The following is a 24,020-nucleotide window of genomic DNA, read 5'->3' on the forward strand; positions in this document are numbered from 1 at the left end:
CTTTTCATCTGCAGGCACCTTTCACAATGTTCGGAGGAGTCACCAGCCCCCTGAAAGAGATTTGCAGAGGGCAAAGGGGGAAACTACATTGGGAGGGGGGAACTGGTGAAAATCACATTCTCATCTCTCGAATTACCGGAATCCTCTGCTGGATCAAAAGCAGAATGGCAGCATTAGAGTTCGCCCCCAACATGGCCATTTTCGTTTTTCACTAAAGCAATGGCATTATTTCACTGATTTATCCCATAAGACTAGGAAGGCGAAGCCAGACCTTTGCAGAGTACCTCTAAGCAAAGCAACTATTAAATTCTAGAATTCAGCATGAAGTATAACTTGTCTCGCACTGAACTCAGCTTGACAGTACTGAGTTTCAGAGGCGTTCAAACGCCACTACATTCAATAGTTTCATCATTGCCTTCAACAGATGGTTCTAAGGCACCCCTCATTTTCAAAGGAGGAAAGGAACAGAGTTATATTTTTCAGCACAGCATTACACAAATGCAAAACTCAACTTGTCTCTGCATTTTCCTAATGCTGTCTGTGCGTTTCCTATTTTACAAGCATGCCTGTCAAAGGGTGGTGCTGAGCGCTCGCTATAGAGAGAAGTGAATGTAAAAAAGGAAGTCTCCCTCACCCCGTCTCATTTCCTCCTGTTACACCGATAGATTTCATGTTTGGTGGCTGCATTGGAGAATGCAGTTGGGGCTATTTATCAAATGTGGGTTCCAGTTTCGGGCTTGGTGCTGTTTCTCCCATGAAACAACCCAAGAAACCAGGCTGGGAATGCTTGGAAAGTATCTCAAAATAGCAATCCTAGGAACATAAAATGTTGAATCCTCCCAAATGTTCATTGAACCCAAAGTATTTTATTGCCTGAGGTGAGGCACAAGATGGTGCCTGCATCCCCCATTCCATGTACAACAGTCAACTTAGTTGGTTGTTGAATCTTATTTCCCTAACGCTCCATAAATTTAAAGCACCTAGCTTCCCCTAAGGTATCCTGGGAAATGTAGTCCATCCCCTCACAATGTTACAACCTCCAGCCCTTAACAAATTACAGCTCCCAGAATTCTTTGGAGGAAGTCATGTGCTTTCAATGTATGGCATGTACGCAGAGGAAGTTCAGCAATGATGATGAGAAAACAATTTCAAATGAACCTGAGGGCAACAGGCTAGTTTGAGGAAAGGTGTAGAGTAGGCCACATCAAGGCACAGCTGTGAACTACAACTCCACGTTCCAGTATATACAACCTGAAGTGGCTGCCTGTCTCACCTTAATGGCTGGGCCAGCCCTAGTCCAGCATCGTGTTTTCAACAACAACCAGTGATATACTTTTGGGAAGCTCCTATGCAAGATGCAAATGCAACAGCAAATGATTTTTAGAGGCAAACTGCCTCTGAATGTGGAGGTTCTATTTCACTATAATACAGTAGCGAACCTCCCTCCTGAGGGTCAAATGCGGCTCTTCAGGCCTTTCTATCCAACTCTTAGGACAGTCACTAGGCCACACATCCCTGTCCAGGCCGCACATCCCTCTGTAGGTCATGTTGGAAAATTCTATTCCACCTTTAGTTGCATACATGGAACTGTTGCATGTCACATGTCTGTTTACATACCAGCACAGCTTGCTGGGAACTTCCATTGTGTGTATAGCTTTTGCTTTTCCCTGTTCTCTGAGAAGAGAAAGAGAGAGACAACATGTTTCTTTGTCCTAATTAATGACTGATAAATCCGTAGTTGTAGTATGCTTCCATAAGCCTCAGGCCTATTCTGTGTGCACAGTTGACTCTGCTGACATAGTGTACCCTGGCTTTGAAGCCTGGGTCGCTGATTTACGTCGGAGCAGAGGCCGATGGGTCTTCGCAGCGGGACGGCTGGAAGGAGACGGTTCAGCTGGGGGCTAGCCAGCTGGCCTTTCAACCCTCTGCATGCCAATAGGTCACACACCCTCGGTGGTCTTGCTTTGCAGCAGCCTGGAGTGCATTTGCCTGGCTGAAATGTATCCCTGAATGGTGATAATATCTCTTGCTTGTGGAGAGATGTGGGTGTAGAGCCCTCTGACTTTTGCACAGCTGCAATGTAGCCTATTATACAGGGGTAGGCAAACTACGGCCCACAGCCCGGATATGGCCTGAGGGGGTCGTCAGACCGCCCCCCCCGGCCCTTGCCACCTGCTCGGTCAGTCGCCGTGTGGGGACTGACCAAGGACGCAGCCACGACTTCCTATTGGCTGCAGGAAGCTCCTGCAGCCAATAGGAAGCCGCAGATGCTGGCTCCTCCCCCGCCATGGCTCTGAAAGCCAGCGGGGAAAGAGTGGTGAGTGTGTACGCATGCACATGGATGCGCACGCTCTTGCGCACAGGCAATCCAGCCCACTGGCGGAAACATTTGCCAACCCCTGCTATTATATGAAGGAAATAATAATAATAATAATAATAATAATAATAATAATACCCCACCCGTCTGGCTGGGCTTCCCCAGCCACTCTGGGGGGCTCCCAACAGAATATTAAAAACATGATAAAACATCAAACATTAAAAACTTCCCTAAACAGGGCTACCTTCAGATGTCTTCTAAAAGTCTGATAGTTGTTTATTTCCTTGACATCTGATGGGAGGGCGTTCCACAGGGCAGGCACCACTACTGAGAAGGCCCTCTGTCTGGTTCCCTGTAACCTCACTTCTCACAGGGAGGGAACCGCCAGAAGGCCCTCGGTGCTGGACCTGTCTGGGCTGAATGGTGGGGGTGGAGACGCTCCTTCAGGTCTACTGGGCCGAGGCTTTAAAGGTCAGCATCAACACATTGAAATATGCTCGGAAACGTACTGGGAGCCAATGTAGGTCTTCCAGGACCAGTGTTACATGGTCTTGGCGGCCACTCCCAGTCACCAGTCGCATTCTGGGTTAGTTGTAGTTTCCAGGTCACCATCAGAGGTAATAATCATATCCATTTATTCATTTTTGCCTCTTGCGCCACCCTCCACTGGCACATAGACCGCCATCCCGGAACGAAGCTGGCAAAAGTTTCTCCACCCCTGCTATGAAATCTAATCTCTGTTGGCAGATAGGGCCGCATGATTGGTTTCATGTGTATTTATGAAGATGCTTCTTAAAATATAGAACAATCTTTAACCACTGTAGATCAGTGTGCAATTCCGAAGACACGTTCCTTAAGACGACAACGACAAGCTATCAATAAATCTGTGGAAAGAAGCATGTTCACTGAAAGTCCGGAAAGGAGGACATGCAAGGTGAAAAATGGCGCTCTATATTGCATATCAAGTTATACGACTCCCTCTAATAGCAAAGTCAGGTGGTGGGTGCTGACAGCATTGTAGCCAAAACAGGGACTCTGAGAAACAAGAGCATGTCTTAGCATACACAAGGGAATTCAAAGCTTTGCAGAAGTACAAGAAAGCTTGACCCCCATAAAACTTCCTAATGAAGACTAAATGTACTTAGTACATGCAGAATGTCTGCCACTTGGCAGGGGAATGGAAAAATTTTCACAGGGGTATGTGAAAATTCTAATGGAGAGAGAAAGGTGGGGGAAACAGTTCACCATTTTCTTAGCATACATATTATTTCCTAAATTACCATTGAGAAGGTCTTCATATCTTTGCTTTGCTTTTCAGAAAAATGAATCAACATCTTGGCTCCAAACGCCGCGGTGTGGCAGTCCATGATGCCCGTGGCTTGAAGAACTTTTGGGAAGAAATCATTGAAGAAACACAGGCCAAGCAAAAAGAAGTTGAAGACTTCCAGTTAACCAGAAGTGCTTTGAATAAGTGAGTGGTTTTCTCTTACTTGCGTGGAAGCTGCCAAGCAAAAGACTGTAGGGTGTCCTCTAAAATGGGCATCTCCAATAGTTTTGCCCCTTAGAGTACATACCCTCCATCATTTCTCTGTTGAAAATAGGGACGTCCCATTCCATAACAATAAATTTCCTATTTATACCCCACACATCTTACTGGGTTGCCCCAGCCACTCTGGGCAGCTTCCAACATATATATAAAAAACATAATAAAACATTAAACATTAAAAAAAAAATTCCCTATACAGGATTGTTTTCAGATGGCTCAGGGGGTGGATAACTCCACACCCTCCAACATTTCTCTGATGAAAATAGAGACATCCTACCATGCCCTCCGGACACAGGTGGCGCTGCGGTCTAAACCACTGAGCCTAGGGCTTGCCGATCAAAAGGTCGGTGGTTCAAATCCCCGCGACGGGGTGAGCTCCCGTTGTTTGGTCCCTGCTCCTGCCAACCTAGCAGTTCGAAAGCACGTCAAAGTGCAAGTAGATAAATAGGTACCGCTCCGGCGGGAAGGTAAATGGCGTTTCCGTGCACTGCTCTGGTTCACCAGAAGCGGCTTAGTCATGCTGGCCACATGACCCAGAAACTGTCTGTGGACGAACGCCGGATCCCTCGCCCAGTAAAGCTAGATGAGCACCGCAACCCCAGAGTCCACCGCAACTGGACCTAATGGTCAGGACCTTTACCTTTACCATGCCCTCCAACATTTCTCCAATGAAAATCGAGACATCCTAAGGAAAAGTGGGACATTCAAATCAGGATCAAATCAGAAACTGGGGTGGCTTCTCTAAGTCAGGGACGCTCCTGGAAAATAGGGACACCTAGAGGCTCTGAGAGTGTGCCAATGAGCACCAAACTCTCTGCAGTTCAATAATGAAAGAAGATGCCTTTTATGGAAGGTTTTCAAGAAGAGACAGGATGGGCATCTCTCAGGAATGCTTTTCCAGATGGTGAACCCCCACCCCATCTCATCTGACCCACCAAGTCTTTTCCCCTGGCCTGCTGGCCTTGACTACGGTTGGAGATATTAATGGCTACAGTGGATTAAGGGCCTCTCACCTTGTCCTTTGCCTGCTGTCCTTGCTAGCAGATTAGAGGACTCCAAGAACTGGAAGGAACGCTCTAGTCTCCTCCAAAGTTTCCCCAGCTCTTCATTAGAAATTTCCACCACAACCAAATAACGCACAGAGGCTCCACACAAAGTAACTTTTACAAATCATAATTCAAACAATGTTCATTTAATTCAACAGGCTAGATAGAGAGACTGACCTCCCTCCCAAGGGCAGCTGATGATTATGAGCAAGCAGCAGCCTGAAGTGAAGACAAATATTCTCTTTATGTTCCCTGGGCTGTTGTAGTTAGCAAGTCGCACTTGGCCAAAGAGAGACTGTGCTTTGAATAAAGATATTCCCTGCTGATTAGACTGATTTTTAAGATCTTGACTATGCCCTCTTGAGAATGCCACTTTGACTACAGGGCACATCAAACTGAAAAATAAATATTAAACAGTAATTTGCAATCTAAATTGGAAACAAAATGAAAATGACCACAGCCTTAAAAGGCCAGGCAATGCTTATTGAGACATTAAAGGAGGCAGGCAACAATACTCAGTGGTATATTGAGCAGTGACATTTCATTCTTGGCCTAGAATATTGGGTGCTTTCCGTGCATAGTATTGCTGAGAAGTTAATCTGTCATCAATGGCCTCCAGTTATATTATCAACTGGTTCCACTCTTAGCGCTATACCATAAAGGATCTTCAGCTTATTGCATTTTCACACTTGTGATTTTTAAAAGTACTTAGATTGTATGTTGATTATTGTCAAAAGCGTTATCACGTATTTTGCCAAAACTCCATAATTTTCTGCAATAGTAGGTGTGGCTGTTTCTGCACAATTTCACCATGGACACAGTCAGATGGCTCTGTTTTCTGGGGTCAAGAGCTCCTAAGTTCTGGTCCCTGCTGTTCCAATTGTGTGGAGGGCTCCCTTCCACATTGGCCCTCAGAACTAATTGAGAACTAATTGAGACCAACATTTCCCCGATGAAAATAGGGATGTCCCATTCCATAACAATAATTTAGAAGGCCCTCTGCCTGGTTCCCTGTAGCTTTGCTTCTCGCAATGAGGAAACCGCCAGAAGACCTTTGGCACTGGACCTCAGTGTCCGGGCAGAACGATGGGGATGGAGACGCTCCTTCAGGTATACTGGGCCAAGGCCATTTAGGGCTTTAAAGGTCAACACCAACTCCTCTCCTCTCACCATTTTATTGTGAGACTAGAGGCTCGAAAAGATTGCCTGCTCTGTCACCTGGAAATCCCCCAGAGCATTCAGGAATGCTTCAGACTTCAAAAGGTCTCCAGGGGTGGACCATCTCAATAAGTCCTCCATCCCTACGGGTGGAAAGTGTCGCCACAATAAATGGTCTGACTATGACAAGGAGGTCATTACAACTCTCCCCACTCCAGACCCCACCCCATGCAAAGAACAATCAATATATCTGTCTCTGTGCATTGTGCCAGCAATATATTGAGACATCTCCACAGTTGTAATGGGGACCGTGAAGTCTCAAGTTGGTCCCTTTAAGACAGTCACAGGAAGTCTACTGAAGTCCCGCAGGAAAATGGCCCTGAAGTTCTCCAACACCACTGCTGAGACTAGCTCCACCAGCTTGGGTAGGGAGAATACTGGACAGTGAGGATCACGGGCAGCACCCCTTTTCTATGTGTGGTCCAACACCAGGTGCAGGCCCTCAAGGGAGCAAGGGAGTCTCCTTGTGAGGGAGATATCATCCTTGTTGACTGCTACAGTGACTCCTCACTCACCACCCCAACTGTCCAGACTGTTTTGATGCTGTGCTAAGTTCCCAGGTGGACACAGCTGAGTCAGATTAACGCCACCCAGCTCATCTATCCAGGTCTCAGTAATACAAATCAGCCAGCCCCATCATCCATGATCAAGTTGTGAATGGTAGAGATCTCACTATGGGCATATCTGGCATTAAACAACTGAGTAAAATGGCAGACCAACCTAGATCTGGAAGGATGGATGGAAGGACTGGAAGTGGGGATCGCCTCCAACATCTGTTCCCTCTTCTCTTTACCTGTCCAGTTCGATCCCCTACCATATCTCCCCCTGCCCATGCTTACCATCATAGCAGACCCCTAATTCTATTCCCCATAAGTATTTCCCAAGACTTATGCTGAAACACTCCACACACATCCGGTCACTTATTCTCCTGCTCCTCATTCATCTGCAGACTCAATCTCCACTCACACCCCACTGCAAGGACTCAGTCCACACAATCCAATGCAGAGCCCAACAAAATCCAGTCTCTGGTCATTTCAAGAAAACACAATATATGTAGCCTTTGTAACAAATGTCAATACACTAGATTTTACTCCAGATTTTAATACCCTCGATCCTTTTGGCACTGGACTTTACTGACATTTTGTTTCTGTGCCTCAGCCACTTCCCCTACAATCTATATCCTTCCTAAGAGATGTCTGCAGTGGGTGGGAATCTTTATCTTTCACTGGGACATTTTCTGTCAACCTGGTCGTACATTAAAAGTTCTATCAGGCATATGGAAAGTGTCTAGGCAACATTAAAACTGCATATTGTTGATTCAAACGGCATGCATATTATTTAGACAATTCACTGAGTTTTGTTTTGACAGGAGTAACATAAACAGCAGTCTGTGCTCACAGATTTCCTTGATGTCATTTCCAATGCATGCATTATACGATTTTTTTCCTATGAGGCAGCAGTTAGGCTTCATCAAGGGAATACCCTGGGGAGAAGGTGGCATATATCTAATGACAGCATTTTCCCAGTTGTTTGACTCCTCTGGAATCTAGCAATGTCACCAGGTTTCACACTGATGATGAGCTATGCCATTAGTATTCTCTCTGTGTCCCCAGCCAGAAGGCTGGAGAGATACCTTTGCTAAATTAACACAAGACAAGTGCATTGGTGATGAAAGAAAAGGGACAGCATTGCTATCACGCAAAAGAGCTAGACATCTGAAAAATCTGGCGAGGGATTTTACTGATGAGAGCGTCTGTTCCTTGTCCCCAGGCTCCGACGTGAATGGACCCAGAGACTGGAAGGTCGCTTAAAGATGCTTCAGAAGACCAGCGAAAAGCCAAAACTTCAGAGCAGTCTATTGCCAATAGAAGCTTTTCAGCAGATTCATAAAACAGTAGCCTAACACTATTGCTGAAATGTAGGAGAGCATATCTTGCTAGCCCCACCGATTGGGCCTGGTTTTGATCTTGGATAAATCTGAACAGTAACTCCAATTACATCTATTCTGTAAATGAGCTGGTAAGAAAGAGATCTGATTCAATTTGGTGGAGGCCAGATAACAGCGAAATAACTTACATTAACTGTTAAAACATTATGATCTATTTTCAACTGTATCATTAGGTCAGTGCGTATAGAATTATATTAATTGCTTCTTGCATTTATAAGGCATTATATGGAATGAAAGCTGTTATTTATCTAGTACAAAATAGTGAGGTTGACAATGAACATGTCACTTGAGCCTAAAATCCTAACCCCATTTACCTGGGAATAATCCCTGTGGAAGTTACTGGAACTTACTTCTAAGTAGGCATGTATAGAATTCCACTGTAAATGTGGCAGACAATATAGTTCTTTGACGTTTTTTCAAATGTTTGGAATTGTTAAGGTTGAAGCAAGTTTAGTTTTGAGGAAAACAATCTTCTTGCAGGTCCGTATTGGAAAGGATAAAATATCCCCCAGAACTGCATTTTTTTCAAGGTGGACTCCCAGACCCCAACTGAATCATGGCGAGAGAGAAAAGTTTATTAAGCAACCTGATTTCCCCATCTGAATTTAAAATTCTGAAAGGTTTCCTATTTTGCATCCTGCTATCTGCTGGTTATCTAGAAGCATGGAAGCTTTTGTATTCCTAGCTTGACAGGATGGTGGTTAGAGGTATAGTATCACAGCCACAACAAACAACCCTCTTTAAAACTAGTTTAGGCTACAATCCTGCACTCACTTACCTAGTATAAAGGTCCATTGGATTCAATCAGATTTGCTTCTGAGTAAATATGGTTAGGATTGTGCTGTATGTGGTTGATGCTGGAAGTAAGCCTTGCTGAATACAGTGAGGCATAAAGGTAAAAGTAAAGGGACCCCTGACCATTAGGTCCAGTCGTGACCGACTCTGGGGTTGCGGCGCTCATCTCGCTTTATTGGCCAAGGGAGCCGGTGTACAGCTTCCGGGTCATGTGGCCAGCATGACTAAGCCGCTTCTGGCAAACCAGAGCAGCGCACGGAAACACCGTTTACCTTCCTGCCTGGAGCGGTACCTATTTATCTACTTGCACTTTGACGTGCTTTCAAACTGCTAGGTGGGCAGGAGCAGGGACCGAGCAATGGGAGCTCACCCCGTCTCAGGGGATTCGAACCGCTGACCTTCTGATCAGCAAGCCCTAGACTCTGTGGTTTAACCCACAGTGCCACCTGCGTCCCATACTTTTGAGTAAATAGGTTTATGATTGTGCTGTTACTCTGAATTCACACAAAACCTGTTTTGCCCTGCCCCCCCCCATGTTAAAACTAAAAAGGCATTTGAGACTGAGAAAATACAATGAAAACACTTTGTAAACAGAGCTAACTACTGGAGCAGGACAGCAGGGGACTTACTATATTTTTTTAATATTTAAAAATAACTACTTTTGCTGCTTACTGAATTTCTTCAAGGAGATGAGGAAGTCATCATAAATATATTTTAAGGGCTCTTTAAAAAAAACAACCAGTAAGGGAAGAAGAGTTGTGGATCGGTTTCCTTGCAGTAGCCTGGTTCACACAACACAGTTTTCCAAATTAAGGCTTACTGGGACCACAGGAATGTGTGGTGGACTGCTGGAAAAGAGCTCACAGCTGCTTCCCCTTGGTGGAATCTAGAGACATATTGAAAATGCCTTTTTAAAAACGTTTTGAAAAATACATTTGATTTGGCATAGCTCATTGTTGCCATCTAGTGTCACATTTGTATATTGCATTTTACAACGCATTTAAAACATTTTATTTGCAGCTGTATAGCTGAGTCCCCTGTCTTTTTTACCACTACGCCGCACTGAGCTAAGCCACATTGTGTCGTCCAAATCCAGACTTGTGCCATAGATCTCTCCTCCTCACTAACTATGAGCTATGGCCAAGGGTTGCTCTTCACAACAAGTTCCAGTTCATACTACATGCCAAACCAAGCCTTCACTTAGCCTAGCACAGTGCCAAAGCTAAAAGGGCTAGGGTGGAATCAAGTAGCTACAAGCTTCCAGACGTAGCCAGGATCCGGCCATTGGAAACAGTGTCTGGGTGGAAATCACTGAAATGTCAGGGGAAATCTGGACATATTGCAACCCATGTCAGAAGTGTGGATTTCGGCGATTTTCCTTAAAAATAGCTCAAAAGCTTCTTCTTCTTTGCAAAAACAGCACAACAGATTTGGTCAAAAGTAAAAAAAAGGTGAACAACTTTGCCCCCCTTCCAAAAAAAAGCTCAACAGTACTGCTCTACTTGATGCCAGAGTGATGCTCACAATTCAGTGAAGAATGTTGAGCAGCAAGGGTGGGGAATGTGTGGCCCTGCAGATGCTGTTGGACTTCAACTCCCATCATCCTTTACCATTGGTTTGCTAGCTGGGGCTGGTGAGAGTTGTAGTTCAACAACATCTGGAAGGCCACAGGTTCCCCCGTTGTATTGGATCTGTGAGGGAAGCAGAAGAGCTGCTTGTCTGGGAGTTGTGGTAGATAAGAGACAGAGTGACTGCTGGTGACTGGTCAAAGCACATGTAACAGCAACATCAGGGCCTTTATGGGAAGTGACGCACTTCCAGATTATGGCAACTGAAGGCACAGGCGAAAGTTGTGTCGGAAAACAGGCAGAGCGTCAAAGTTAGGTCAGCAGTTCACAGAAAGTTGGAGCCAGCTCAAGGAAGGCATAGATGGGAACTCGGGAGAATGGTGGGCAATTGGGAAAGGAAGTAAGAAGAGAGAGAAAGAAAGTAGACGTTTGGTTGTTAGAGAAATCTTGCTCAGAGTGGAGACAGGAAAGGTGGCAATGGGGGGATATTTAAGTTAAAAACATTTTTAAATTGCTTAATATGAAAAACTCTAAGAACCATATTGGTGCTGTGGTCTAAACCGCTGAGCCTCTTGGGCTTGCTGATTGTAAGGTTGGCAGTTCGAAACCCTGTGACAGGGTGAGCTCCCGTTGCTCTGTCCCAGCTCCTGACAACCTAGCAGTTTGAAAGCACACCAGAACAAGTAGATAAATAGGTACTGCTATGGCAGGAAGGTATATTGCGTTTCTGTGTGCTCTGGTGGTCTTCTGTGCACCAGGAGCAGTTTAGTCATCCTGGCCACATGACCTGGAAAAGCTGTCCACAGACAAACAGCGGCTCCCTTGGCCTGAAAGCAGAGATGAGCACCATAATCCCATAGTTGCCTTTGGCTGGACTTAACTGCCCAGGGGTGCTTTCCTTTTACCTTTTACCTATGGTTAGAGAAAACCTTGGGGTAAGGATACACCTTTACCAAATGCAAAGCCCTGTTGTATATCAGGGCGGTTGTGTGCAGAGAGTCTCCTTCAAATTCCTGGGAGTTTACCTTAGTGAAGACCTCACTTGGAAAAACAGTATAACTCAGGTGGTTAGGAAGGCCCAACAGAGACTCCATTTCCTCAGGGTTTCGCAAAAGAACAATGTTAAACAACAATTGATGACCTCCTTCTACCGGTCCACAATAGAAAGTGTCCTCTCATGTTGTATCACAGTGTGGTACATTGGCTTGACAGCCACAGACAGAAAGTCTTTACAGAGGGTGGTGAACACAGCACATGATATCATGGGCTGTCCCCTGAGCCTGCTAGATGACATCACAAGGGATCGTTGCCTTAGGAGAGTGAGAAAATTTTTCAGGGACGATTCACACCCTGGCCAGCACCTCTTTAATCTTCTACCCCCGGGCAGGAGATATAGAAGTATAATCAGCCGTACCAACAGGCTAAAAAACAGTTTCTATCTGTGGGCCATTAGACTGCTGAACGGAAAATAATATAGTGCAACTGACTTTCAGGATTGGTGTGTTGTGCGACAAGCACACAGAGTGCAATGAGATTGAGTGTTTGTGGGGGGGGAGGCTTGGTTAATTTCATTGTACACAAGTTGTACATTGACAATAACGGTATGATGATGATGATGGTGGTGGTGGTGATGGTGATGCCTGAAGCCACCAGGGCTTGCCCACCCATGAGGGGCAGCAGATCCTGATGTAAATCTTTACTCCATCTTTGCTCCTGATGAAGATCTTCACTCAGCCGTTCTTCCCTGGTGGCGAGGGGGAAGCCATTTGCCTATGGTGTGGAACAGATTAAAATTAACGCCAAGAATGCCTGTGTAATTGAGCAGGGAAATTTTAGCATGGCACATTTACAGAAAGCTATGCAGAATGTTATTTGCAGTCAAGCCTCTTGATGAAAGATACGATTTTGAAGGACTTTTCTTCTTCTGGGCAACTCATTTTGAAATATTCAATATAATAATGATAAAGAACTTATGTATGCTTACATGTGTCTGTTTCCTGCTTAAGTAAAAGATTATGAACAACATTTGGGTTTGCTTCTTCTTCTTTTTTAATACAGAACCCAGGGCATTCTCCTTACTAATAGTTATGGATTACATTAATGCACTAACATTTTTTAAATGGGACACTTTGTCAATAGAATCAATAGAAGCAGAAAGCTTTTTTGTCAGACATTATCATCAGGTAAGCCTTGATGGGAAGAGTCATTCTACGTTTGACAAACTCAGCTACTCTCAAGTTAAGCAGCGTGAAGGCATGGGGAGATTTTGAAAGCAGCAAGTGACAGAATACAACTTTAAAGGAAAGGAAGGAAGATGATAGATTATAGATGATAGATGATAGAGATAGATAGATAGATGATAGATAGATAGATGATGATAGATAGATGATAGATAGATAGATAGATAGATAGAGATGATAGATAGATATTTTACTATCATGGATTCATCCAAAGAGCTTACTCTGAAGTTAGGAATCTGCTGGAGATTTCTCAGCATTCTAATTTGACAACAGTTTGGCTGTTCTTAAGGGAGAAACGTGCCAGTTGTTAAACCAGCTCAAAATAAATCAATGTGCAGATGTGCCTAGAGTCACAGAATGGGAGGAGCCAAAAAAGAGCATTAGCTTACAAGAGAAGCCCATCTCCTTACTATTATTTCCCACCCCACCAAACAGGAATATTTTCCCCCTCTTCCTGCATGGTCATCATTCCACTGATGATAGTGGAGAAATATTTGGTCATAGCATTGCTTTAGCTTGCCTGACAGTGGTGGCAGGACTTATTTCACCATTATTTCACCCAAGTTACTGTGGCTATGAATGAACCAGCCTACTACAATTGAATCAGATTTGTGGGTGGTTCCCTAGACCAAATGGGTGGGAGATTGCCTGCTCTTGATTGGGTTACACTTCCTCTGAAGAAGCAGGTTCATAGCTTGGGGGTACTCCTGGATCCTTTGTTGTCGCTCGAGGCTCAGGGGCCTCAGTGGCCCAAACTGCCTTTCATCAGCTTCAGCTGGTGGCCAAGTTATGCCCCTATTTGGACAGGGATAGCCTGACGTGCAGGGTAAATTAATAACGCACAGTCTTCTTCAGTAAAAGAACAAAAGCTTTACTGAGTTAAAACAAACTTGTTTGCAAATAACAGCATAGTGAACAGAAGATTAAACTAGCTTCAGAGCATACACAGAGTTTCCACAGAGCACAGACTCCACAAAACTCTCACGGACACACACACTGAGACTGAGTCTACCTGCAAGCAGATACAATACTTATACAGGGAATGAGTCCTCCTCAAGATGAGTCGCAGTGATTCAGCATGCTGAATGATTCTGCAGCTTTTCAGCATTTCACAACATTTCTAGACTCCTTTAATGCTTCTGCTCTCAAATACCTTTGTCACATGACATAGCCTGTCAAGGTTAGATTACTGCAGTGCATTATACGTAGGGCTGCCACTAAAGACAGTTCAGAAACTCCAGCTAGTACAGAATTCAGCGGCCAGGTTGCTCACCAGAGCAAGACGGTTTGAGCATATTACACTGATCCTGGTCCGACTGCACTGGCTACCAATTAGTTTCTGGGCCCAAATTAAAGTGCTGGTTTTGACCTATAAAGCCTTAAACGGCTCAGTACTGCAATACCTCAAGGACCGCCTCTTTCCATATGACCCTACCCAGAGCCTGAGATCATCTTCTGAGGACCTCCTTCATGTGCCTCCTCCTCAAGAGGTCCAGAGGGTGGCAACATGAGAACAGGGCCTTCTCTGCAGTGGCTCCCCATCTGTGGAATGCTCTCCCCAGGGATCTTTGCCTGGCACCTTTAGGCTCCAGGCAAAAACATTCCTTTTTAACCAGGCCTTTGGTTGATTTGATTGACATCCTATGCCTTTTAAAAATGTGGATTTTTTCGAGGGGGAGTTATTGGGTTGTTGTTACTTTTGTTTTCAATATGTATTTTGTGGTTTTATATTTTGATTTTATTCTGTGAACCACCCTGAGACCTACGGGCATAGTGTGGCATATGAAGAAGAAGAAGAAGTGTATACACACACTTACTTTTCAAGGCAGAGGAAAAACATCCATATTGATACAGCAGATGGCATAGTGGCTTGCTGCCCATTTGCCTGTAGCACAGATAATTTTATTGATTAACACTGATTAGTTTTATTGACAGAGGCTTTTCATAGCTAACTATGTAGGTGAGTAATCACCTGTGTCTATTTCAATGTTTTACACAGGACAACTTCTTATTTAAAGTAATTGTAGAGGCTTCTTGCCACCTTTGTATTAAGTGAGGATCAGCAAGAAAACTCACATAGCATGGAGGAATGCAGACCACGGATTGCAGATGGAGTTGGAGCCCCTCCAGAGTAATCGCTAGTCAACAGGTCCCCCAAGAGCTGACTTTACCATTTAGATTTCAGAGCTGGCTGACAGATATGAAAAATTACTTATGCTGTAAACAGACAACCTACTGTTAAGAACACTGAAGAGTCTCAGGAGTGTTATTTATTCTTGCAGCTACAAAGAATACGTTCCATTATTAATCAAGTTCTTGATAACATTCATTACAGACAGCTGTATGCCTGTAACTAGTGTGAAGGCCTAAATGGCACTCGTTTCTAATCAAAAGGCAGCTCCAGAGATTTCTGAAGGCATGCTTATTAGACATGATGCCTCTCTCCCCCAGTACATAAACAGCAGAGAGGGCAGCTCTCCATTTCATAATTTACACTGAATTCTGAATGGGTGGCCACTACCTCAACACATCCCAGTTTAGCATGTTAGGGGGATGTCTCTCAGACCCTCCAAGTGTCCCTAGTTTCCAGGACAGTCCTAGATTTACAGAAGCCATCCCAGTTTCTGATTTGATCCCGGAATGTCCCGCTTTTCCTTAGGACGTACCTATTTTCACTAGTAGTGATATATGGAAGTGAGAGCTGGAGGCTGATCGCTGAAGAATTGATGCTTTTGAATTATGGTGCTGGAGGAGACTCTTGAGAGTCCCATGGACTGCAAGAAGATCAAACGTATCCATTCTGAATAGAAATCAGCCCTGAGTGGTCACTGGAAGGATAGATCCTGAAGCTGAGGCTCCAATACTTTGGCCACCTCATGAGAAGAGAAGACTCCCTGGAAAAGACCCTGATGTTGGAAAAGATTGAGGGCACAAGGAGATAGGGACGACAGGACGAGATGGTTGGACAGTGTTCTCGAAGCTACCAGCATGAGTTTGACCAAGCTGCAGGAGGCAGTGGAAGACAGGAGTGCCTGGCATGCTCTGGTCCATGGGGTGATGAAGTCGGACATGACTAAACAACAACAACAACAACAAATTTTCATGAGAGAAATCTCGGAGGAGATGAGTTTATGAGATCCCCAACCCAAGGAGATAAGTAACTATACAACCTTTAGAAGACATCTGAAGGCATTAAAGCAGCAATATAAGTGATGCTTGGACCCCCGTCCGGAGCTTGAAGTATGGGTACCCCCAACAAAATTTTAAAATCTGGCTGTATAATTTGGAACTAATGTGATTTAGAAATAATGTGATTTGATTGGCCTGTTAATAAAAATTATATTTTTTAAAAAAATAGAAGACATCTGAAGGCAGCTCTGTATTGGGAAGTTTTTAAAAACATGTTTAATGTTTTATTATTTTTTTATATTTGTTGGAAGCTGCCGGGAGTGGCTGGAGCAACCCAGTCAGATGGGCGGGAAATAAATAATAAAATTCGTATGATTATTACCATTATGGAATAGGATACCCCTATTTTCATCAGAGACATGTTGGAGGGTATGGTCTCTGCTTCTTGCAGGAGCTGATGGAGGAAGGGAGCAGCATTCCATTATCTGAGATTAACGATCAACAGATAGATATGTCTGTTTACAGCAGCCGTACGACCCCGCTTACAATGAGCAGTAGCTCAGTAGCACACTTTGCATGCAGGACGTCCCAGGCTCAATCCCCCCAGATGTCCAGGCAGGGCTGATAGTGACCGCCTTCTGAAATCTTTGAGAGCTGCTACCAGACAGTGCAGACAAATGGGATCCTCATAACAGAGGGTCCTGGTTGCGCTTGGGACCCAAGAGCTCACCTGACAGAGTTAAAATGGGGGGGGGGAGGAACAGGAAGTCCTGGTCATTCCCCTGGGATCACGCCAGGCGGTTTTAGCCAATAGCCAGTAGGTGGCGTGATCCCAGGGGCTTTAAGAGCGGCAGCGTGACACAACTGGGGCACTTGCTTCGCGCTGTTGAACTCCCTCCCTAGTTTAGGTAGAGTCACTTGGCCTTGCTTTGGTTTGGGTCGCCTGTTTTGGAACAGGGGCTGGGTAGGAATTTTTTCCATTTGGCAGACTGGCTTTAGCCATTTGGTTTTCGCCTACCCCTTAGCAAATCGTCACAACTTGTAAGGTGGCGGTTAGGCATTGGCTAAGTTGGATTGTGGGGAGGGGAGGTGCAGCCATCACCTGCCCCTCCAGGAACTGAGTATCCCGTTAAAGGAATCTGGGGGTCCTGGATCTCGTCTGAAGTCCACTTGAGGGGCTAGGGCCCTGCCAGGACCACAGGAACCCCGGGGTGAGCTTAGGTTGGTCCTCATCGACCTTGCTCCCTCGTTTGGTTTATTCCATTGGACGATCACCCTGAGAGGTGGAGTCAGTTATAGTGGGGAGTCAATGCCTAAGCCGATACCACTCACGTGACTGTATTTCAATAAAGTTGTGGCCAAAATTTGCCCCAAAACTTAAACTAATATAAGTGTCCATGTGTATTTATTTTGGGGGTGGGTCTTGGGGCTCGAGACACAATACTGAGCTAGATTGAGCAATGGCTCTGACTCAGTGTAAGGCAGCTTCCTCCCTGCATAAATTCTGTGCAATTTAAATCATATTGATCTCCGCTTCCTGTTTAACAAACACGGCCTCTAGTGATGCAACACTTCCGGAACCATTCCTTTATTTTGTCGCATCCCCACAGTGCGGCACAACCACGATTCTTGGAAATGGGAACGGGGAAAGGCTGGCAAGTGTGTTAGAATTCCTGCTCCATGGTTACAGTCATGGGATTGTTGTCTATCACATGACGGTATATATTTTGAATCCACAAAGTGGGAAGTGACAGAGACAGGATGTTTGTGTTACTGTGTTCCGAGAAGTGGGACTATTGTCCTTTGTTCTTTCTCTTTGCCGACTGATGCTAGAGAGAGAGGGAGCCATGTTGCAGTGCTCCGTGTGTGTTTATATGTAAATAAAGTAGATTAGCCAAAATGCTGAGTTGCTGAGGTCTGTTACGCAACTGCGAAGACTCTGCGGATCCCTAAGTGTGCCGGTGTCTGTTGGCATCGGTCGCTGTGATGTTCAGGCTGAAGAAAGCTAATGAAGCTCCCAAACGATTGACCAGGAGGCAGAGAACATGCCAGTCAGGCATGTGTCTTTGCTAGGGTCCTACTCGAGTGTAGGCTGAGCTCCTGACAAAGTGCTTGTGGAAGGGGACGAGCCGCCTCTGTGTGCAGGCATTGGGATTCTTCCAGCTGACCCTGTGCACTGCTGTGCCAGCGCTGTGGCACCTAAATGGGCCATTAAAGCAGTCATCTGTAATAATGTGATTAACCACAGCTACAATAAGCATACAAGACAGCTTAAATGATCTCAGCCACCGCAGTTGTCATCCATTCTCTCAAATAAACACCTAATAACGTGGAACTAAGTCACTTCAGGTTCCATTTACGCTATAGACAGCTGCACTTGTGACAGATATTCAGCATTTTCCAGACTAATGACCCAATTAGGGCACGTATTTTTGGGGGGGGGGGTTGACAGTTGATTGGAACGTTCTTCAGAAAGGGTTTGAGGGTGTAACCAACATGCTTGGAAAGTTTAATGCTTTAACAATAAATTTTAAATGATAGATTTTCAAGATTTCTATCTTGGGCCAAGTATGACCCAATCTAAAAGAAAGCCACTTATTTCCTTAAAATGTGTCAACAATATTGTTTATTTATTTATTTCCTAAAAGTTATATACCATTTGATTGTTTTCCAAAAATCCACCTCAAGCCGTTTAGGAAAACTATATCCTTAAAAACCATTTTCAGAACTAATAATAACATTTCCAGTGTTTTATTCAGTCCTGGTTCTGGGGGAAAGGCAGGATATAAAGATATAATATTAATTCCAAAATTCAATCACCTCTCTATTTGCCTATTAGTTCTGTGGTCAAAATCCTTGTTTTCTCATGTTCTAACACTTGTGATACATCTTCATCACGGACATTCAATTCTTCTTGTTTCATAAACTGAACTCCCCAAAAGAAAAAGAAAAATATCTCCAAACAATGCAATAATGTTTTCTACTGCATTAACTGTCCAGAATAGGTTTGTTTTGCACCAGAGAGAAACAGTGGGGGCCATTCAATGATGTGAAATCTGTTCCAGATGAAAATGACATGATACATTGTACAGGACAATAGTCTTCAACTTTTCTGAAACCAGGTTAACCCTAACCTTCCATCTGAGACCACTTCTGGTGATACCCATTTTATGATACATGCACAAAATATACACACCATAAGTTGTCTTTTTATTTGCATCCTGCTTCTTCTCCTGACAGCAGAAAGTTGAGAGAAGCAGAAATAACTAGGAAAAGAAGATGTTGGCAGCAGTGCTGTGGCAACAGCCCACCAGCTGAAGGCCAATTATATGACAGATGTTCAGGCAACATTTTTTCCACTGAAATCTTACTCTTCAAAGAAGCTCTCGTTGTAGCTTCCGACAACTCTTTCAGGTCCGTTGTGTTCAAGAAACAGTTTAAGATCTAGCCCAATATTTTTTTAATGAAGACATTGGAAAGAGACGGAAAAGCAAGCACAATTTGCCCTTTTCAAAATCTTTTGTACCTAATGATAGAGCTCCCTTTTAAACATCTAGAATGTTGAGAGCAGTTTAAGGGTTCTGGGAATGATAATTGAAAACAAACCAACAGGACAGTGAGCACAACCCTTTGGGATCCCACAGATAGTTAGCATACATTGTTTTAACAGGACCTTTACTACAGACACCAGTGTTTTAAAAGACAGTAGATGTTATGTACTGAAGTTCTCACTCTGGGTCAGCAGGGGGATACTGTAGATAGTTTTCACTCAGGTCCACATATGCAAATAAGGGATTGAAAGTGACGTTCAGTGATTGGATAGTTACAGAAAATGGTTACTGTTGCATTCTAGTGGAGCTCTATATAAGCAGGCTGGCTGAACCCTTCAGTTCAGTTCTGTTCTGGCTGGTGAATAAACAAGAGCTGTTTGAAGAATCACTGTGTCATCTGATATGTTCACCCACAACTTAACAGTAGATATACAACCTCCATGTGGCAGCGTTATGCACAACTGTTTGCAACCCAAATTATAGTGGGTGGAAGAATTTGGAACAACCATTTCAATAAATGCTGAATTTTACAATCTGGATGAGAATTCACCAACATTGAGGATACGTCTGGGAGACAGTAGAGCATAAGACTCTAATCTCAGGATCATGCGTTGGAGCCCCATGCTGGGCAAAAGATTCCTGTATTCCAGTGGGTTGGACTAGAAAACTCTCATGGTCCCTTCCAACTCTAAGATTCTATTATTTCTATCGGGTCTATTCTATTATCTTTATAGTTGACCTGTATGCTACCGTTTTTGCACACATACCTGCTCCTCAAAATGGACCAAGTGTTTAAAAAGTCAAATAAAAAGTTCCATACTGAGGCCAGCCAAATTTTATGTTACCTGCAAATGCAATATATGCACCTCAAGGTGCTTTGAGCCCGGTAGAATTCCAGGTGATTATAAATCTGCAAATTATAAATATACCTACTTCAAAGCCTGTGGGAGGAACAAGTGGCTGGAGATAGTTGCAGCAGAAAAGGGATGGAGGGGGCTGAAGGTGACTAATCCCCTCCCTTTGCCACTATGACTCCCCTCTTTAAATTGTTTTTCCCTAGAAGAGGCAGCCATTAGAGTAGGCCAGCAAAAGAAATAGGAGATGCACCCAAACAAGAAGAGGACAAAAGGAGGACACAGATTTGCACCCCAAATGTTTCTTGCCTGGGTTGGAAGTGCCTTTGAATTCCAATAATGCATCTTGTTTGACTGCATGAAGCAGAGAGCTAAAAGTGTGAATGTTCAGAGAAGCCAGCCTACTGTTCAAATGTAAGATTTACTTCCATAACTCCACCCCCTTTTGCCTCAGGCCACACCTCAAAGGGTATGTCTCCCTCAGTCTGAAAATGGTTCTCCACCTTTGCCATAACCAATTAAGGGCTTTATTTATTTTTTTATTTATTTTTTAATGAGAAAAACAAGTTTTATTTCAGATGGCATTCTGTACTTTTACACTTTTCCTGTGTGTTTGATTTGTTTATTGTTGAGAGTATTCATATACTTTTTACCAACTTTTCCTCAGCCACAAATGCAGATTGACCCCATTTTGCACAGTATACAGTATACATACAGTAATATTCCCTACGTATGATAAGCTAACAAAAACAATTCTTTCTGGAAACGTTCATTTTTAAAATTTCAATAACGTTGCGGGGTTTTTTATTTATTAAAGTTTTTCTTGGTTTACAAGAGTTTTTGCACTCTCTCTCTCTCTCTCTCTCTCTCTCTCTCTCTCTCTCTCAAGTAATGCCATTAAGGGCTTTAAAGGTAATGACCAGCACGTCAAACAATGGGCAGAAATGGACTGGAAGACAGAGAAAAGATTCATGAAGTCATATATAGCCAAATAGACAGCTGGTGTCCGCCAGCTACTCATAACTCCTATCAGCTTCATCCAGCATGGCCAACAGTCAAGGCAGAGTTGTTGTCCAGAAAATCTGAGGGTGCTGCATTGGTTACCCTTATTTTAAGTGTTAATAAGCTCCCATTCTGGACCATGTTTGCCCAGCAGTACCATAAAACACAAACAATATGGTATGATGCAATGCAAAAACAACACATTTAGCACTGGTCAGAGCTCTCCTGGAAGCCTTTTGTGCTAGCTGAAGTTATCAAGGCTATACTAAGCTAACATACCCTCCAACATTTCACCGATGAAAATAGGAACGTCCCTTTCCATAATGATAATTCTACTATTTAAACCTCACACATCTTACTGGGTTGCCCCAGTCACTCTGGGCAGCTTCCAACATAGATAAAAACATAATAAAACATTAAACATTAAAAGAAAACCTCTCCTATACAGGATCGCCTTCAGACAGCTTGGGGGTCGGGTAACTCCATACCCTCCACATTTCTCCAATGAAAACAGGGACGTCCAAATTGATGCTTTTGAATTATGGTGCTGGAGGAGACTCTTGAGAGTCCCATGGATTGCAAGAAGATCAAACCTATCCATTCTGAAGGAAATCGGCCCTGAGTGCTCACTGGAAGGACAGATCCTGAAGCTGAGGCTCCAATACTTTGGCCACCTTATGAGAAGAGAAGACTCCCTGGAAAAGACCCTGATGTTGGGAATGATTGAGGGCACAAGGAGAAGGGGACGACAGAGGACGAGATGGTTGGACAGTGTTCTTGAAGCTACCAGCATGAGTTTGACCAAACTGCGGGAGACAGTGGAAGACAGGAGTGCCTGGCGTGCTCTGGTCCAGGGGGTCACGAAGAGTCGGACATGATTAAATGACTAAACAACAACAACAAGGGGAAATGGGACATTCCAGGATCAGATCAGAAACTGGGATGGCTTCTCTGAGACATCCCTGGAGAATAGGGGCACTTGGAGGGTCTGTGCTAAGGCGTGTTTGATTGGGTCCAGGGTCCTTTTTCTCCAGAAACAAGTGCAGCGGGTGCCATCAAAAGTGTTCCTAACCAGAGTTTCTGTCTGAACATTCAGGAGCAAAGCTGGGTCCAGGAGCGGTCCCACGCTGCATTATCGAAGAGGAGAGAAACCCGATCCAGAACAAGCTGACTCCCGATCATGGGGTCATTTCCTGACCAAAAGCATTTCTGCCTTGTCCAGATTAAGTTTCACTTTGTTCGCCTACATCCTGCCCATCAATGACTCCAGACAACAGTTCAATACTTCCACAGCCTTCCCGGTCGGAGATTTGCTGTACGCGAGATGAACCAAGGACAAGCAAGGCTACAGGAAGCCCGGCCCACCCCTTTTGAAACTGAATCTCCCTTGCGTTTTCGTGAGTGCTAATTTAGGGGGTGGGAGAAATTATATGGTTTAACTTGGGATTACGACTCTCCAGCAATGATCCCTCCCCAAAGGCCTGAGACCGGACAAAAATCTTTACTAGATCCCTAAAAATAAAGTTTACGACACACCGTACAGCTGTAGGGCTGTTCAGCTACAAGTGACAGATTCAGCCAGGCAAATACAGCCAACGATCAAATATTGTGAGGTGCTTTCACTGAAATAGATTATCTGAAGGGCACACCAAGGAGCACATTCAGACAGCTTTTGAAAAAAGAGGATGCCTTATTTTGTGCAGTTAAAGGTAAAGGGACCCCTGACCATTAGGTCCAGTCGTGGCCGACTCTAGGGTTGCAGCACTCATCTCGCTTTATTGGCCGAGGGAGCAGGCGTACAGCTTCCAGGTCATGTGGCCAGCATGGCTAAGCCACTTCTGGCAAACCAGAGCAGCGCACGGAAATGGCGTTTACCTTCCCGCCGGAGTGGTACCTATTTATCTACTTTGACGTGCTTTCGAACTACTAGGTGGGCAGGAGCCGGGACCGAGCAACGGGAGCTCACCTCGTTGCGAGGATTCGAACCGCCGACCTTCTGATCGGCAAGTCCTAGGCTCTGTGGTTTAACCCACAGCACCACCCGCGTCCCTTTGTGCAGTTAGTATGATGTAATTTCCCCATTAAGCACCTCAAAACAGCACACCATGAAATAGGAAAGGGTCATTACTCTGTGGAAGAGCATCCGCCTTGCATGGAGAAGACTTAGGTTAACCCCTGGCATCTCTAGACAAGACTGAAAATGTGCCTGGTCTGAAGGTAGATGGGAAGGCACCGTATTTTTCGCTCCATAAGACACCCTTTTTCCCTCTTAAAAAGTAAGGTGAAATGTGTGTGCATCTTATGGAGCAAATGCAGGGGGGAGGCAGGCAGGAAAAGCCCGCAAGAGCCGCACACAAGCTCCGCGCGGCTCTTGCGGGCTTTTCCCCAGGAGGGAGAAGGGACTGACGCAGCCAGTCAGTCCCTTCTCCCTCCTCATAGAAAAGCCCGCAGGAGCCGCGCGCTCCTTAAAGGATGCGCAGCTCCTGTGGGCTTTTGCGGGTATTGCCATAGCCGTGTGCAGCCCCTCCGGCCGGGAGAGGGTGCGCGCGCAGCTATGGCTTCCCGCTCGCTGTCTTGGCTTCTTTGCTCTTTGGGGCTAGGTGGGGGGACCCAGGCTTCCCCCGGCAGCCCCAGAAGCTCTGGGAGCTGTTTGGGGCTGGGGGGGGATGAGATTTTTTTTCTTGATTTCCCCCTCTAAAAACTAGGTGCGCCTTATGGTCCGGTGCACCTTATGGAGCGAAAAATACAGTAGTCCTTCTAGGAGAAGGAAAACTCTGATCCTAAATCTCTGCTGCCTTGTTGGATT

General features: G+C 44.7%; 1 long non-coding RNA gene across 1 annotated transcript; it reads left to right on the forward strand.

The window, feature by feature from the left end:
• Positions 1 to 3,410: 3,410 nt before the first annotated feature.
• LOC308458960 lies at positions 3,411 to 5,256 on the forward strand. The gene is made up of 3 exons (XR_013977787.1): positions 3,411 to 3,544; positions 3,636 to 3,788; positions 5,068 to 5,256. It is a non-coding gene; the product is annotated as an uncharacterized lncRNA (long non-coding RNA).
• The last annotated feature ends 18,764 nt before the right edge of the window (positions 5,257 to 24,020 follow it).

This window comes from Podarcis pityusensis, assembly GCF_964106645.2.
Source record: "Podarcis pityusensis genome assembly, chromosome: 11".
NCBI lineage: Eukaryota > Metazoa > Chordata > Lepidosauria > Squamata > Lacertidae > Podarcis > Podarcis pityusensis.